Genomic DNA, 17,573 nt, shown 5'->3' on the forward strand with positions numbered 1-17,573 from the left:
GCCCTGGCACAGGTTGCCCAAAGAAGCTGTGGCTGCCCCTGGATCCCTGGAAGTGTCCAAGGCCAGGCTGAATGGGACTTGCAGCAATGTGATTTAGTGGAAGGTGTCCCTTCCCTTGGCAGGGGGATAGGAGGAGATGAGGTTTTAAGTCCCATCTAACGCTAACCTTTCTACTCCCAGGCCAGGTAACAGCAAGTTCTGTTCACATTCCACCACCTGGCAGTCACAGTCAGAGTCCCCACTGGCACAAATCCCCTTGGACAGGTCCTGCTAAGCCAGGGCACAGGCAGCCCTTGCTGCTCCCACAGAAACATCACAGCAGAACTGGGGCTAAGGAGCACCCAGGAAATGGAACAACCAAATGTTTATGGGCTTAATCTGCCTGAATGGAGCCCCCACCTATTTGTCCTCCCAGATTTGCTTGGCATGATGGAATGTGCCATCACATGCTTGTTCCAAGGAGTGACCAATATACCGAGCTGTCCCTGCCCCATAAACGATCAAAGCACACAAGCAAAACTCTTCCTGGATGGGCACAAAAAAAAGCACAAACTTTTCCTGGTGTTTGCACCTGCCTTACAGAAAGGTCTGCCCACAGAACAACTGACAGGTTCTAAAAGGAATATTGCAAAGTGGAATTTTTACCTGAATGCAGGTGATACAGCAAACAGGGTCACACAGGTTAATGTTGAGTCACAGCTCCTGTGCTTCACCTTCTTGAGTGATCACCACAAACAAAATAAACACAAAATATGAATTATAAAACATGGTGAACCCTTTGCTCCCTTCCCATTGCCCGGGTGAAAAACAAGGATCAGCAGAGAGTGCCAGTACTTAGTGATAGTGAGGCATGGGGTAAATATGCACATAGGACAACAAACATTAATTTTTTAGCTTCGTTTCAGGGCAGAGCCTGATGGCTGCAACTGCTCAGAGCCCTGACTGGCTGTCAGTGCCTGCTGGGCTCAACTGGCACCAACCTGGACTTGCATTCTCACAAGGGCAGGACAGCTCTGGTTGCAGTTTTCCAATTCCAGATAAAATTGTCCATGAACTCTTGTGGGGTGCTGCTGCTGCTGACAGCCCTGTGCTCTATGATGAAAGATGAAGCCTGGAAGCTTCATCTTGGGAACTCCATCCCAAGTATTTCCAGGCTTTCAATGGGAATTGTCATTGTATTGGTGTCCCTTATTTCATGGTGGCATCTCTTGATGCCGAGGTGGTACAAAGACTCAAAATGAATCAGCTTCAGGAAGTTTCCCTAACCAGCAGCTCCTTTCCAAACCGTTCCCAGTGCTTGGAGAAGCAGGGCACACATAGTGAAGCCATTGATGACATTTGCCAGACATACAATCGCTGGAGCCTTTAATTACGAGGCCCAGCCCTTCTGAAACAGGACAAGCAAGTTGGATGCAAACAGCATTAAAAATTTAGAGGAACACATATTTTGAGGAGCTGGGTTTGGGTGGTGTTTACTTGACAAGTCTTTGTTCTCGAGCCATCACAGGGGTGTCTGCCGCCAACCTGATTTAAAAGGCTGATCCCGAGAGGCAAGTCAGCCTCCCGGGATTTCCAAATTGGAGATACTGGGAGATAGGGTGTTATGGGTCCATGACTTTATGATGTCCCTCTGGAGATAGGGTGTTATGGGTCCATGACTTTATGATGTCCCTCTGCAGTGGCCTGGTGCTCCAGTGAAGGAGGGAGGTCGAGGACACGCACTCAATTGATTCCACACCTGGGAGCCATGCCAGGAACCACCACCACACCACAGGGTGATTCCCTCCTGCCAAACCATTGCATGATTCTGCAGTTGCCTCTGGCCCACCCCCACCGGCACCAGCTGTCAGGTGGGACAGCTGGGAAGGTGTAATAAGCTCTGCTGTGGTTTTCTTCCCTGCCCAGAGGAAAAGCTGCTGCCTCTGCGGAGCAGTTAAGAGATTTGCTGTGGGGCACAGCAGCTCACAGTAGCCCTGTCCTCATTGTGAATGTGGAGCTGGATAGGAAGCAGTGCCTTAAAACACCATCGTGTCAACTCCCTGTTTGCATCCCAGGAAAGTCAGCCCAGCCCAGCAGTCCTGCTGAAATACCCCAGTGATGCATTTCAGGGAGTAGAGATCTCCTGCACAAAACCTTCTGGCTGCTGAGGCTCAGAAGCCTCCAGCACAGCTGACATTCCCACTGCATTTCTCTTGTGTTGGACTGATATTCCTTCCCTAAATCCTGCCTTTCCTGGGGCTGGCCGTATTTTCACAATCTGTCCCCGGGGATCCTGGCGAGGAGGATGACGGGGCGCTGGGTGGGAGTGTCACAGCGAGTATCGGTTCGTGTTCTCCCGCAGCAGGAGAGGTCGTGGCGCTGTCAAAGCCGAGCTGCAGAAATGCCGGCTGTCAGCAGGGAGCTGCTCTCCCCCTGCCCGCCCGGCTCACCCGGCCGCATTCCTCCCACAGGAACTCACCGGGGCGGCTCCTCCGGGCGTGCGGCGCCTGGACCCGGGCCAGGCCCTGCGCTGGGCAGAAGCCCCTCAAAAAAACCCACGGCAGCGGGGAACTCAGCAAATGTCAAGCTAAGGAGTTTGGGCTTCTCCCAGACCTCTGTCCTGAGGGGGAAGCTTTTCCTTGTTTCTTTCCCTAGTGTCGCACTTACAGCTGTTTCCTCCCAGGGCCAGCAACATGGGGTCTCACTTCACATGGACATGGCAGTGATTCAACACTCAGCGTGGGCATGGTGGGGGACACCTGCACCATAAAAACACTCTCAAAAGCCTCAGTTTTGGAAGAAGAATGGCTAACTAGAATGATCCCACCCTGCCATCGGTATGACCCAGCTGGTACCTTCCCTGCCAAGCACACCTTCCTCTATCCCAGGTTGTTCCAAGCCCTGACTTTGAACAATTCCAGGGATGGGGCAGCCACAGCTTCTCTGTGCCAGAGCCTCAGCATCCCCACAGGGAAGAATTTATTCCCAGTATCCCATCTAAACTTACTGTCTTTCATGGAGGTGCTGGGGCCACATAACCCCAAGGAGTGCAGTGCCACAGAGGGGGTATCCCAAAGGGGACTCTGCTCCTGATTGCTTTGGGGAGTGTGAGAGAAAGGACGCTTTGCCTTTTCCCTCCGTCTCCCAACACCTTTCCTTGCCGCAGACGTCGGGACGGAGAGCAGGCAGGGGCGATGCTGGAGGAAAACAAGCGGCGAGCCAGCGCTGAGGAGAGCCCTGGACTGCACAAAAGGTGCCTTGTTCCCCCCATGAGGCGGTCGGGCAGCACGTCCCCTCCCTCACCGGCGATGGAAACTGAGCTCCAAGCACTCCTTCACCTCCCCTCGCCACCTTCACCCTTCCCATTGGGTACAAAATGTTCTCGGGAGCAAGAAACCCGAAGTTTAACACGTCCCTCCTGGGCTCTTGGTCGCCTTGCCTGGGGAGTGGGCGAAGGCTGCAGCAGCCCCCGGCGCTCCCGGGGCCACCGGCTCCTGGTTATACAGTAACCTGTTGCTCCGGGTCCCAGCTCCACCTCTCGCTGCCTCCACATCCCTCCCCTCCTCTCTCCTCTGCCAAGGAACCTCTGTCACCTGCTCTCAGACACCCGCAGCGAGCGGCGCCGGCAGGAAAGGGCAGCGGGGAGCCACGGCAAAGGGACCCCCAGGCCGGGGTGCCGGGTGGGCTCTGCCTCCCACTCACTCTCCTTCAGCCTTCGGGGCATCGGGCTCACAGCCTGTGCAGGCAGGACACGGAGCTTGACTGCTGGAGAATGGCAGCAGGATTTAACTAGGAAGGCACGGGAAACTGGGAGAGAACTCACGAGAGCTGAGCGAACTGCGGGAGACGAGAGCGTCTTCTCAGCACCGGTGAGTCCCTCTTTGCAAATCCTAAAATTTCATCCCCCTCCCCAGCTTTTATTCACTTCAAAAGTCTGTCTGATTCTGCTGTGGCCGGAGAGGAGTTGCGGCTGGGAGAACTATCAATGTAGTTTTCTGTTGTTTTAGTTAAAAAATATGAAAAAACGTACTTTTCCTAGCATTGTGTTTTCTGAGTTTTTTCCCCGTCCTGGTGATTCCCCACCGGGTGAGATCCAGTAGGTGGCACTTTCTTGGCAGCAAAATGTCCATTTGGCACAGAACGAGGCATTTTTTCTGTTCCTAATGAAGTCTAGAGACGTAGTTTTGAGCAGCTGTTTGTTTGCAAACCTCGGGGTTTCCTCTTTTGGGGAAATGTGTAGAATTTCAGGCCGTTCCCCACCGGGTCCCTCAAAGAGCTGCTGGTTTTGGTCGGCCAGCTCTCCTTACCCCTCATCTTGGGAGGATTTGCCACTCGATTTCAGCACTGAGGGAAGCTCGGAGCTGCCCTGTTCCCTCTCGTGACAGCTCTGCCTCCTGAGGAGATTTCATCTACGTTAACGAGTCACAGCATTCCCATCCCCTTTCTCTTATTTTCCTGGAAAATGCTGGTGCAAACTCCACTGAGGACAAGGCTCAGGGACAAATGATGTGACTGACATTATTTTCAAATACTGGAAATAACTGTGACACAGCACAGTAGTAAAATTCGTTGATTGCCCTGCTGTAATTAGGGCAACAGGGAGTTAACACTTGTGTTGCTGGGCTGCTCCAAAAGCAGGGATCAGATCCATTGGTAGTTGCTCATCCAGGAGTGCCTGAACTTGACTGGCATGTACCCCAAAAAGGACTTTTTCTGAGTAAAGAAGTGACAGACAGAGGCTCAACCCCCAGCTGATACAGCAGGGACCCACGCACGGTTTTGCCTGCAGATGCCACAGGCAACAGCATTCCTGGCTCTGTTTTGCTCTGTGAGTTTTCGGTTGATTAGGAAGGAAAAATAGTCCTTCACAGACAGAAAGGGCAGGCAGCAGTGCTGAACCAAGGAGCCCTTTAAAACAGGACTGGGAAGAGGGACTTGGGATCCACTGTGGGAAGGTGTCTGTGAGAGGCAAAGGTTGTTGGTTGGCCATGTTTAAAACCAAGGCTTGAGCTGGTGTTTGGGACAACACTGCAGCTCAGATCCACTGTGGTCAGGCCTGCATTGTTCCTGCTGCTGGTTTCCGCAGCTGAAGCCTTGGGAAGGAGCTCGTCTTGTCCCAACTGTGCCTCAGCTCTCCAGGTAGTCTGGAGCATGATCTACTCTGCTGCATTCATCAGGGCAGGGTGGCTTTGTCACGTAATCATAGAGCTTAGAGGAACAGGGGATGTTTTTGGGCACCCAAGGAAAAGTTTGGCACCAGCATTGTTGAACGGGCTGTCGGTGAAGTCCCGGGAAGGGAGCAGCTGTGAGTGACGCTGGAGAACGGCTGTGACGTGCGCGCACTGCTCGCGCGGGGCCATGGAGCAGTTTGCCAAGACAAGCTTTGAGTCCTTGGCTTTCTGCCCCTCTGCCATCACCCCACATGTGAGGGTGCACACAGACACCATGAGAGAGGAGGGCAGCAGGGATCCTGCTCAGTGCCAGGAGGAAATGTCTTCTGAGCCACAGGACAGGTATCGCAGGGGCAGACAGAATGTGCCTTCAGTGCCCACCTTTGCTGACTGCAAACCACTCCCCATCAGTCAGAGTGACAAAGCCCAGCCTTGAGCCTGAAATAGCCCGGCAGGTTGTTGCTCCTGGGTCTCCATCTGCCCAACTCCCATGGATGGAGTGATGGGTCAAGGGTAGGACTAGATGATCTCAAAGGTCTCTTCCAAGCATGATGATTCTGTGAAGGACACTGCAGAGCAGATGCTGTCTTTGGTGATGTCACAGCAGCCACCATTTTGTCAGGCTGTGACAAATTGTCATGGCTGCCTGCCTGGATTCATCCAAGGGCATGAAGAGACAGGGAAGGGTTGTGCAGGAGGAACCCTGTCCTGCTTGCTCTGCTATGGTCACTCAGCCAGTGGATCCTGAGAGGAGACCCTGCTGGGGCATGGTTGCTGGGCCAAACCTGCCAGAGGTTTGTTGGCATCTGCCGCTGGATGAGATGGCTTGGAATGTGCTGGCAAACAAAATGCTTTTCATAGGGTCACGGGATCATTCTGGAAAAGAAAGATTCAGAAGAGACACTAATGCACTGTAGGACTGGGGAGGTTTCAGTCCTTGTGGCAAAAAGGAAAGGAGTGAAACAGGGAGAACAAATGTGTTGGCTTGTGTGGGCTTGAGAAACATCCATATGAAATAAGTCCTGAGTGCGTGGGGGACTCTTGGAGTATTATTCCCAGAGGGCTGGATCTGGGACTGCTGCTTTGGAGCACTTTCTGTGATACTCTTGGCTTTCTCCTTTCCGTGCCATGCTCTCTCTGAAGTCCTGGGCCAGAGCAGGTTTGTGGTTTTGAAGAAGACTCAGTGTTTTAGTCCTTGAACGGGGCTGATCAGGGCTCATGACTCCTTTCCACAAGTGCAGTCAGCAGCGCTGCCCTTCCCTCCAGGGTGGACAGGAATGCACGGCCTTTAGCCTGTGAGTTTGGTGTCATTGGCAATAAAACAATCACCCTTGGAAAATTCTCCAGCCTAGCCTAGTGATCCCCAAGCAGAAATGCCAAGTAAAGTCCACTGCTACAACTTGTTGGAGCGACAGGGATGACCTCCTGCACTCTGCTAGAGCAGCTCGGTGTCTGCCTGGCATGGCAGCTCCCATGGAGTGCCAGCAGCTCCAACAGCACTTGGCTCTGCCAGCATGGACTCCTGAACCACCTGTTTGGCCAAGGCACTGCAGATGATCAGAAACACCCATCTACCCACCCAGGAGGTGTTTATGTTTCCCACTGCAAGGGAGGGGAAGGGTGGAAGGGAAGGAAACCCTCCCTGCTCATCTGACTGCATTGTAGGGGAATCCTTGCACCATCAGAAATGGTGCCAGGCACTGTACCACACCTGAGAGATGCAGGAGATGAGATCCAACCCCCCCAAGGAGGCCCAGGAGACCTGAGAGCACAGTTTGGCTCTGGATCTCCACCTGCCCACAAGACCATAGCTAGGAATGCAGCAGAGCAGAAGGATTTTCATGGAGTGGGGAGGCTGTGAACAGTATATCTGTCTGCTTGTAGTGTATTTAATATGTCAGGGTCAGGGAAAAATATGCTGCCACCCATCCCTAAAATATTTAGGTGTTAAGAGAGAAAGGGGATCCAGGGAGAGCTGCTCCCACATGGACATGGCCGCCTCTGCACATAGGTGAGGGTTTGTCTTTTCCCAAGGCAGAGAGAGTTTTCCTTTCTCCTGGGCTGGCGACAGTACCGCCTCCAAAATTGAAATGCACGATGCCAGGGGGGTAACCAAAAAAGTCCTGGCATTTTACTTCCTGGTAATCCAGATAAATTAGGAAGAATTGCAATTAAGAAGGGAGGGAAGGGTGTGTAGCTGAGCTGGACCGGTTTGGAGATATTTCCCATCCACCTGAACTGCAATTCCTCAGGAGAGCCCAGCCCTTGTTCCCATTCCCCAAGTGCTCCCAAGGGCGTTTCTGCAACGTGCTCACTGCCACTGAGGATCTGCTGAGGAACAGAACAAAAGCTTCCAACCCCCGGGAAGAAGTGGGGAGTCACAGGCTCTGCCTGCTCAGCTGCCCTGGGACAGGGACTGAAGTGCCCAGACAAGCTGCTGGGGCCCTGGTTTGGTTGGAAGCACCAGGTGAGGCCTGGAGGTGCCTGTTTCTGCAGGCACAGTGGGATGCAGGAACCCTCACAAGGGAAGAGGCTGGTGGCAGAGGCTGGGCTGCTCCAGCCTGTCTGTCACAGAGCTCGACCCTTCCTGGGATGCTCTGTGCCCTTACATCCATCCCTGCCTTCAGAGGAGGGTCCAAATCAACCCCTCTCACCAGCATCTCCCACAAAGGTTCTCCTTGTCCTGCTGAGATGGGCAAACACATCTCACATGTGGGAAATCCTCATCTCCACTGTCAGGGGCACATTCCCCCATCCAGTCCACACTTGGGGTTTCACTGTCGAGGTATTAGCCCACCTATTCACCTCTTCTTTTCCACTCCCTGGACAGTGCCACAGCTTCTAGCAGCAATTTCAGCTGTAATGGAGGAGCTGAGCACCCTCAAGGTGACAGGATGGGATTTTGCAACATCCTTGGCTGTCGTGATGGGCAGGTGTGGCACAAAATGAGCCCTCATGAGCCTCCAACCTAGCCTTGCCCCAGGAGAAGGCAGAACTTTCCATGGCTGGTGGAACAGGAACACTCCACATTTGTGGTCTGAGGTCTTCCAGCACTGCCTTGGAGTGGGACAGGAAGAATTTTCTGGTTATTATTTTTGGTTATTTAGTTTTGGTTTCTGGTTGGGGCACTGACTCCCAAAAGCTTTCATGATTTGAATTTAAGTTTAGTCCTTCCTGCTTCCTTTTTTCTTTTTTCCCTTCCTCTGTCTTATCAGTCTCAACTTGTCCAGATCTATATCCTACAAAGGTAAAGTGCAGCCCATCCAAATGGCAATAAACCAAAGTTCAGGCACCACAGCTGATTCAGAAAGTGAAGTAGTGCTGCTGGTGGGATGTGATTGGGATCAGGCTGAGTCAACACCACCCTCCCCCAGACTGTTTACACCTAGCTACCCTGTCACTCAGGATGGACTGAAGTGGGAATCATCTGGGAGCTGAGAATCTCTTACAAATGTTGGCTGCTGGAACTAGAGCTGAAGGTGGCTCCAGATTCCCTCACCAGCAAATACAAGGTGGATCCCAAACCTGACCCACCTCACTGCTGTGGACATGCCAGTGGCTTGTCCAAGTCTGTCACTCATTCCTCATTGCCACCATCAGGACTCTCTTGGGTCAATCCTTGTCCCACCAGTGCTGCCAGCCAGAATTGTGACTTGTGGATACAAACTATTCCAGGTACTCCAAACTCCTCTGTGCCATTTACACAAGGGCATGGAGTGACAGGACAAGGTGGAATGGCCTTAAGCTGAAGGAGGGTGGCTTTACATTAAATTTTGGGAAGAATTTTTTCCCTGTGAGGGTGCTGAGGCCCTGGCACAGGTTGCCCAGAGAAGCCGTGGCTGCCCCATCCTTGGAAGTGCTCAAGGCCAGGCTGGACAGGGCTTGGAGCAACCTGGCCTAGTGGAAGGGAGGGACAGGGCATGGTCCATTTTCCATAAAGGGAAATGGAACTTTTTTCCAACCCGAACCATTCAATTTATGAAAGCTTCAATCAGGTTTGAAGCTTTCAGTGGCGACTCTATGTGGAGGCAAAGCAGTGACTTCACTGTCTGTGCTGAGATAAACACAGAGGTGTCCATTTGCCTGAGCCTGAGACAATCCTTTTATCAGCAAATTCACTTCATAAAATCACCAGAGAGAGGAGAAGAGAGAAAGGTAATTTGCACCCACGATATTCCTTAATAAATCATAGGCTGGAGCCTACTCTCATTCCTGACACTGCTGCCTCTTAATTATAGCTGTGTTCAGCTGAGGAGACAGAGGAGGAGAGCTGGGCTCTTTGCAGAAGGGAGCACTAATTAAAACCTCTTTTCTCTGGGAAGATATTAATGTCTTCCTCTGGGGCAGAAGCAAATGGCCTTGTCTGTGGCCATTCCCGCGGGTTAATCTGTAACTCTGACTTTCACACAGCCAGGCAGTTTGTCCTGTTTTTGGTACCTGCTGCTCTCAGCATGGCTTCTGGCCTGAGATATGGGACTTTCAAAAGTCCTTGGAAAAGGAAGGGCAATAACATGTACCCAGGCAGCCTGTGCAGGAGTGGAGGTAAGGTTAGGTAGTAGGGGTGGCTCCTCAGTCCAGGTACAGACCACAAAAGGGTTTTGCACACTCTCCCCTGATATGTGACACAGGCTGGATTTCTGAGATGGAGAGGGTGCACCCAAACAAATCCTCTGGTTGGACTTATGTGGACTTTAACAGGCATGATCCACTTCCCCATGAGAGGAGAGTCCACGCCCTCAGGCTGGTGGGGGAAGCAGCCTTGCAGCACCTGCACACCAGCATCTCTGCCTGATCTCCTGATGGGTTTGAGACCTGGTCATGCAGGCAGGCACATTCCTGATTCACTTCTGTTTCAGTTCAGGAGAGCAGAAACCCTGCCAAACTGTGGGAGGGGAGTGGTACATCTGAGCCATGGAAATGACACTTTGACCCACTGAAGTCAAAGGGCTGATTCTATGATTCTATCTATTTATTCTATGTTTCCATGATTCCTAAAGAGAGTAAGTTAGGAATCTCCAGCTGCCCTGCAGAGTTTCCATAGCAGGAAACCCAGCTGGTGAAGGAAGGCTCTAGTCCAGCATCCAGGTATATGCTCACTCCAACCTGGCATTCAAGCCAGAATCAAAACACAAGGAAAATATTGAGTTGGATTTTTCCCCCTTGTTTGTTTTGCAACAGAAGGTGCAGGGCAGGAGTGTAAAAGTAGCATGAAAGACTCTCAGGGATAACTTCAAGACTGTCAGGTTTGCTGTGAGTTGCTAATGCTTGGAAAATAGGTTGATAAAGTTTCAGAAGCTTAAAAAAAGCCAGAAAAGCTGTGCCTCTGTCAGAGAAGCTGCTGCACAGAGCAAGGCAGGAGCAGGTTCAACAGGATAAATTGAGAACAAATGTACCAGAGCTGTGCTCATTGCTGGTCTCTGCAGGTAACACCCAAGGTGTGGTTGGGCCATCGGCTGCCCGAGCAATCTCTTGACAAGGAAGCACCTTTTGCTGCTGCTGTGTCTGCTCTGAGCTTAAAAACAAACCAGGAGCAGCCTTTGTATCTGTGACTTCAGCCCTGAAACTTCCAGTGCTCTTCAGCTTGGGAGGGGGTCACTGAGATGCTGCTCTCCTTGAGATCTGTGATACAGCCTGTGGCATGGAGACAGCGAATGAGGGACCAGCTGCTTCCTGCTGACACAGCTGGGGGGCATCCCATGAAACCAGCAGCTGGTGAGTGCAGCGGGAACAAAAGGAGGTGGCTGAGAGCACCGTGCAGAGCCAAGCACGGAGCATCCTGCCACAGGCCATTCAGGATGGCCAGAGTTTACAGAGCTTGGGCAAATGCAGTTGGAGAAATTCAGGGATGGAAAAGGGCACCAGGAGCTCTTCACTCTCACTGCTGGAGGCTGGGAAATGCAGAGAGGCTTCCTGTGCTTCTGTCCTGTTCCTGGCTTCTCCTCCAGGTATCCATGAGTGCTGCAGCCATGTGTGTCCCCAGCATGCCACCAAGCAGAACTAAGGGCAGGTGATGGGAGAGGTGATAGACCACCTCACGTTCAGGCAGCTGCTCCTGGCTCCTCTGAGCCTAGGGGAGGACGGAAGGGAGGAGAGGAGCTCTGGCCTCAGTGACTGTTCAGTGGAAGGAAATGTTGTACAGGTTTAGTCAGAGCCCAGGAAGGGAGGCCTGAAACGAGCCAAGCAGCCAAAGCCCTGCCACAGCCACGTGCAGACTAGACCAGACAGGTCCCAGAACATCTGCTCCACACCTGGCACGAGCCTGGAGACACTCCTGCTCCCCAGTCCCTTCTCCCTGCCTGCCAACCGCTGGTGAGCAAACAGTCAGAGGTGAGAAGGATGATGTGGAGCAGGAGAAGGTTATGGGGGAGATCTGGGCTGCCACCATCCTCAGCAGTCCCTGGAATTTTCCCAGAGCTGCTTCCAACATGATCTGCCCTTGCCAGGTGCCTGTGGCTGCCAGGATGCTGCCCACAGAGGCCATGCTCTGCTCCAGTGCCATGTGGGTGATGGACACACAGCTCCTTCTCTTGGAATCCTCCTGACAACCCAAGCTAAAGGAGCACTTGGGTAGCTCATGACATCCCTGAGCATCCATGAGCTCAGCTGTAGGCCCCAGGGCAGGATTCAGGAGCACCTGGCCGGGGAGCACCAGCAACAGCCCTTTGTCCTTCCCAAACCACAGATATTCCTGTGCTCTCAGGGTCCCCTGTCCCTCCCTTCAGAACAACCTTCCCAGAATATGCCAGGTTCTCCAGTGTGCATGTTCAGGCACAACTCTGCTCCTGCCAGCCCTTCTCTGCTCCAGAGGGGATGCATAAACCTGTGGCTCATTTAAGGATCAAACCCCAGTGACAGTCAGGCCAGCAAGGAGAATTCAGTGGTTTTAAACCCCAGGTCATGGTAACACCACCTGGCTCCCCTTTGGCTGCAGGAGCACCCACGTGGCCTGTGCTGGCCCCACTGCGTGCCAGCTGCCCCGATCCTTCCACACACACCTTGCCCACCTGGCATAAAAGGGATTTCTTGCTCCTTTCATCCCCTCCTCTGAGGATTACAGGGTTATCCAGGCCAGAAGACACCTCAGGAGATCTCAAGTCCAACCTCAACCAGGGTCACCTCTGGTGAGGTGAGCAGGATGCACAGTTCACTCCTACTGTTCTTGAAAATCTCCAAGAATGAGGTGGCACAACCTCCCTGGGCAAACCTGCTCCACAGTGCTGGGGTTCCCAGAGCAGAAACTCTTCATGTGCCCTTCATGTGCCCTGCACAGCTTTAGCCTTTGGAACTGGAAATCTCCATGCCAAAGACCCTGTGGGCACACAGTAGTGGCCAGAGAAGCCTTTCCTCTCTAAGGCACTGCAAGAAACTCTTCTCTCCCCTTCCCAGCCCTGGAATCAGTCTGGTTCCTCCTAGCCCAGCTCAGACTCCCATCCCAGCCTCTGCATGGACCAATTGTGCTTTTTCCTCCTCGCCCTTGCAAGAGATTAAATTTTTTTTTGTGGCAAGATTGTTAAAACAATTCTGTACCGCAAGATTAGAAACTGCCATTTGAATTATTTTGATAAACCCAGCCTCACACATCCTTCTATTCTATACAGAACAAAGGGCAAAGGGAATGGGGTTTATTTTGGTTTTGGAATGAGCTCTCCTGGGACTGTTTTGGTTACTGGGTAACTGGATGTTCAGGCTGAAAAACCCTTATGTGGTCCTGTCCACAGCTTCACTGAAAGCCCAAACATTGGAAATCAACCCAGTGATTTCCTGTGACTGTACATCTTGTCTTCTGACCCCACAAACAGAGCAGGGCATCCTTCAGCTGGGTGTGAGTATTTTGAAGTAGAACGTGTTTTGTACCATCAATGGATATTATGGTTCCTATAGGGACTCTGTGAAAATCCAAAATTTTCAGCATTTTGCATGTAAAACAAATCAGTGATGGACAGCAGAAATCCCTTTTCATGAACTCCCATTTCTGCCTTTCAGAGGTGAATGGGAAGGGATAAATCACCATTTTTCCATTTAAAATTTTATCTACCATGATAATATATATGAAAATACCAACTACAGAAGGAAAAAGCTACAATAGACTACTACTAAAAAAGCTCAAGTGATGTTTTCAGACCAAAAACTGACCTGATCCCCACCACATCTCCAGGAGCCACCACTGAGCTGGTTAAACTGGATGTTTTCCTGCAGTGACACTCAGAGCCGATTTTCCATGTGCCAAGTTTAGCTCAAATGAATTGTTACAAATAGCCAAAAATACCCAGCAGGATATGAGTAGGAAGCACAACATAGGATGGGAAGAGATAGCAGTGAATGTTGTAATCATTAGCTTAAAAAGGCTGGAAAAGCCTTAAATATCAAATGGGATTTTTAAGAGATGAATCTCCTCCCTTAATTCTTCTGCCCCACCCTCCCAACAAAAAGCCCAGGATGAGTTTTAGAGCAGGAAATGAAACTTCCCAAGCTCCAAACCCCTGTTGCTATGGACAAAGATTTGGAACAGGAGCAGAGTGGAATAGCTCCTCCCTGGTATGGGCAGAGGGAGATGGGCTGCAACCCTCTCCCTTTCTTTGGGGAAAGATGGGATGTTGTGACTTTCCTACCTAGGCAGAAAAGGATTTTTAGTTCAGATTACCCAATTACTTCTGCAGATTTACCAATCTTCATCTAACCCCAGAGAGTTTGAGCTGACATTGCTGGAGACAAACTGAAGCTAAACCTGGCCCCAAAGTGGCTCTGAGCCTAATAACAGCTTTTCTCTAATAGAGAAAAAGCTCTTGGCACACCAACAGCCCTGCTACATGCCTGAATCTCTGCCAGGGAAGTGAATCAGCATTTCAGGGAGTGACCAAAAATGTCCTTCCTTAGGAGGAGGTAGTGGAAAGGTCCCTTGGATCTCAGCTGCTCTCTCTTGCTCATGAACCAGTCAGCATGGGGAGTGCACTGACAAACAAGACTCCCTCTTGCCCCTCCTGAGGCGATGAGGAACCAACCACAACCCCAGCTTTGCTTGGTGCTTTTCAGCCCAGTTTGGGCTGGAAGTAGCTAGGCAAGGATGGTCAGGTGTATCATGCTCTGCCTGGGGCTAAAGGTTGGGAATTACTGTGGAAAATGAGTCTGCCTGCCAAATGCATCTGTTGGGCTTTACAGCTGTCCTGTTAGGGGTAAGGAGGCAGGAATGCTGAGGCTGGCTGTAGGGACTGCACAGGATTGATGTGAGGAGGGCAGTGTGTTCTTACACATTACAGCAGTCATCTAATGGAAAATTAAGACACTTGAGTGATTAGCTCAAACAGCAAGGTCAACCTGTTCCCTACCTGTACACCCACACCTAGTGAGAAATTATTGATCCCCACCAGGATCACCCAGGGGATATCAGCATGGTCCCTGTTGGACCAGGCAGCTTTGAAGCTTCTGGAAGGAGCAATCTTGTCGTGGGTGCTTTGCATAAACAGAGCACCACCTTCCAGCACGGATGTCACAGTCCTGAGCTTTGTTCCTCATGACAAACACCACTCCACTGTGCTTCTGTCCATCAGAGCTGTGACATTACTGTGGGAAGCAGTAGGGACACAACAGGAACCCTCACAACTCCATCCAAGCTTTAGCCCATCCTCTCAGATTCTGGGATGGTTTGGGTTGGAAGGGACCTTAAAGCCCACCCAGTTCCACCCCCTGCCATGGGCAGGGACACCTCCCCATAGACCAGGGTGCTCCAAGCCCCATCCAGCCTGGCCTTGGACACTTCCAGGGCTGGGCAGTCTGCAATCCCCACCGATGCCAGCCTTTCACCAAGTCTCCCAGCTGTTCCACAGATGCCTTCGAGCTTGGAAAAGCCATCAGAGAAATATTCCAGCTCTGCAGGAGGTGCACATGAGGAACAGCTCTGAGAGCTGGTGCCTGCAGCCAGGAACACGAGCATACAGCCAGTTTCAGGATTTTGGTGTTTTGCCTGAACACAGATTAATGCCCTTCTCCAGTCTGGGCTCGGCTGTTATCCGTCCTGCTCTGGAATATGACACGCACAGGCAGAGTCACTCCCTATTTTTACTGGCCTGATCTCTGAGTCTTGATTTCTAGACAGAGCAAAGAAAAAGCTTCCCTTTCATCAAAAGTATGAAATCCTTCCCATGTCTGAAAATCACAGCTTTAAACCCCTTGCTGCTGGTGAACCAGTGCCCAGAGTACAGCACCAGGCTGGGAAAAGGGGATAATTTTAGGGGGTTGTGAGTTCAATAAGGATGCAGAGCAGAGAAACCTTCAGCATGACAACAACCAGTGCTTTCTTCAGCAAACTTTTGGATACCAGGCATGCTACACCCACAGGTCCTGGCGGCTCTGGAGCCATCCAGCCTTTCCCTTGCATCCTGCCTAGACAGTCCCACGGCCAGCTCCAGCCTCCCACAGCTCCTTGGCTCCCACCTCCCAGGAGCTGGGTGGTGCTAGGGAAGGATTAGTTCACAGAAGGTGTGGGCACAAAACAAAAACAGGACAGAGAGGAAAAAGCTACAAATTTCCTCACAAAACTCCTCTCTTCCCAGGAAGCCAAGGGAACGTGTCATGCTGGTTTTTCTTCCTGGGCAGTACAAGTGACTCACATGACACTTTCTCCCTGTCGGGTAGTTTTGAACTGGGGTCTTTTAATTTAAACCATTTAATGAGGTTTTATGTAAGGAATGCTCATTCATGTTCTTCCATCTTTCCAAAGGCATCCATTAATATTTAATGTGCTGTTTCTGGGCCTGGCTCTCTAGCTTTCTAAACTGCAGCCCAAGCATGGAAAATGCTCACCTTGGAACCCCTGTCAAGACACACAGCAAGCCCAAACCTGCTCCCTGTTTTCCTTCCACCCAGGTCCTGCAGAATTCCTCCAACAGAAAGGAAAGGTGTAAATCCAGGAGCTGTGACTCGGCACCAGGACTCTGCAAACAAGTCTTTCTGAGGGGTAGTGGAGCCAGCTTCCATTTTTTTCCCAAGATCTTGAAAACTGTGGCCATTTGTGCATTTTCCCTGGGTATTTATAGAGCAGGGCGCTGTCCAGACTTGTTTTGGTTGTAACTCTGGGAGGAATGTTTTACTTTCTGGCAGGAATATTTGGTTGGTTCAGATCTTTTCTTTCCCACTCCAGCCTGTGGGCACCAATGGCCTGCAGTGCCACTGGACTCTGGACTGGGACCTAAATTAAGGTCTGCTTGTGGATCACCATGGACACATTCTCTCTGTAGGCAGTTCATGAATCTCCAATCAGGAATATGTAAATATTGGCACTTTTGCTCTGTAGTGCCAGTTTGTGTTCCTGAGCTCCCGAGGCTCCATTTCAGCCCCTTGGAGACCAACAGGAAATCCAGATGGGATTCAAATGGGGGTCAAGATCCACCAAAGCTGGTATGGGGGTGGCTGTAGGTCTGAGATGCCTCAGTCCAAATGAGCTGCTGCCACTTCTGCCGTGGAGGCTGATGAACATTTGGTTCCTCTCTGCCCAGACCTGTTGGGCTGGGTTATATTTATCCAGGTGCTTGTCTTCTGGAGAATCTCCACAATGTGAACAATGTGATGTGCAGAGCAGGGAGTGTATCCTTCAGACACCTGGCAGGTTGTACCTGGGGACTGCCTCTGCTGGAATGTGGCACGTGCCACACACACCCTGGAACTCCACTCCCCTCCTTCCATAGGCCTGTGTCTTTCCAAAGGGACCCATGATCCTGAGTGGCTCCATCACTGTAAAGGTAACTTGAAAGGGTGGAAGAAGGAAAAAACAGAGGACTTGCCACTTTCTAAGTAGTGGTGTTCTGACTTGGTCCTGCTGAACAACCAAGGCCCGATTTTGCAAAAACGGGGTTTGGAAATTTTGGATGGGACAAGATCTTGGCTTGCTTCTCCAAGGAAAAACAACAACCTGTTCCTCTGTTTGGCTGTCAGCCTCTCTGCTCTGGATTTGCATTTCCTGATGCTTTCTGACTAACCCAAAGATTATTTTTTTTATGAGTGCATGTTCCTGGCAGAGACCCTGAGTTTCTCCTGGAGAGCCCCGAAGCCATCCTTATGGGCAGGTTCAGAAAAGAAACTAAAAGCACGAGAAGAGTGGTTCCAGGAGACCAGAGACCCATGTGAAGTCCTCAAGTCAACCATAGCTCCTGGGGTCCCTCTCACAACCACTTTGAGAGATCTAAACCAGGCTGTGTGAATTTAGGACTCTTGGTGTCTCATGAGGAGCCCTGAGCACACATATCCCAGTGCCTCACTAATGCCCAAAAGGTGTTTTGTTAGTGAATTGATGTGGGATTGTGGCCTTCTCTACCTGCCAGCTCCTGCTATACCATCAGAGAGGGTAGGATAGATTGTGGCAACTGGTGGGATACTCCCAGGGGCTGGAGGAGCTGTCTGGAGCAGGAGCAGGAGCAGTGCAGGACACACGCA

General features: G+C 51.3%; 1 protein-coding gene across 2 annotated transcripts in view; it reads left to right on the plus strand.

The window, feature by feature from the left end:
• The first annotated feature begins 3,602 nt into the window (after positions 1-3,602).
• Positions 3,603-17,573, plus strand: part of EPS8L2 (EPS8 like 2) — a 48,840-nt gene continuing 34,869 nt past the window's right edge. For both annotated transcript variants that reach the window (XM_058806368.1, XM_058806369.1), the window contains exon 1: positions 3,603-3,848. The gene's annotated coding sequence lies outside the window, so the exon portion shown is untranslated. The remainder of the gene's footprint in view (positions 3,849-17,573) is intronic.

This window comes from Ammospiza caudacuta, chromosome 6 (assembly GCF_027887145.1).
Source record: "Ammospiza caudacuta isolate bAmmCau1 chromosome 6, bAmmCau1.pri, whole genome shotgun sequence".
In the NCBI taxonomy this organism is placed as follows: domain Eukaryota; kingdom Metazoa; phylum Chordata; class Aves; order Passeriformes; family Passerellidae; genus Ammospiza; species Ammospiza caudacuta.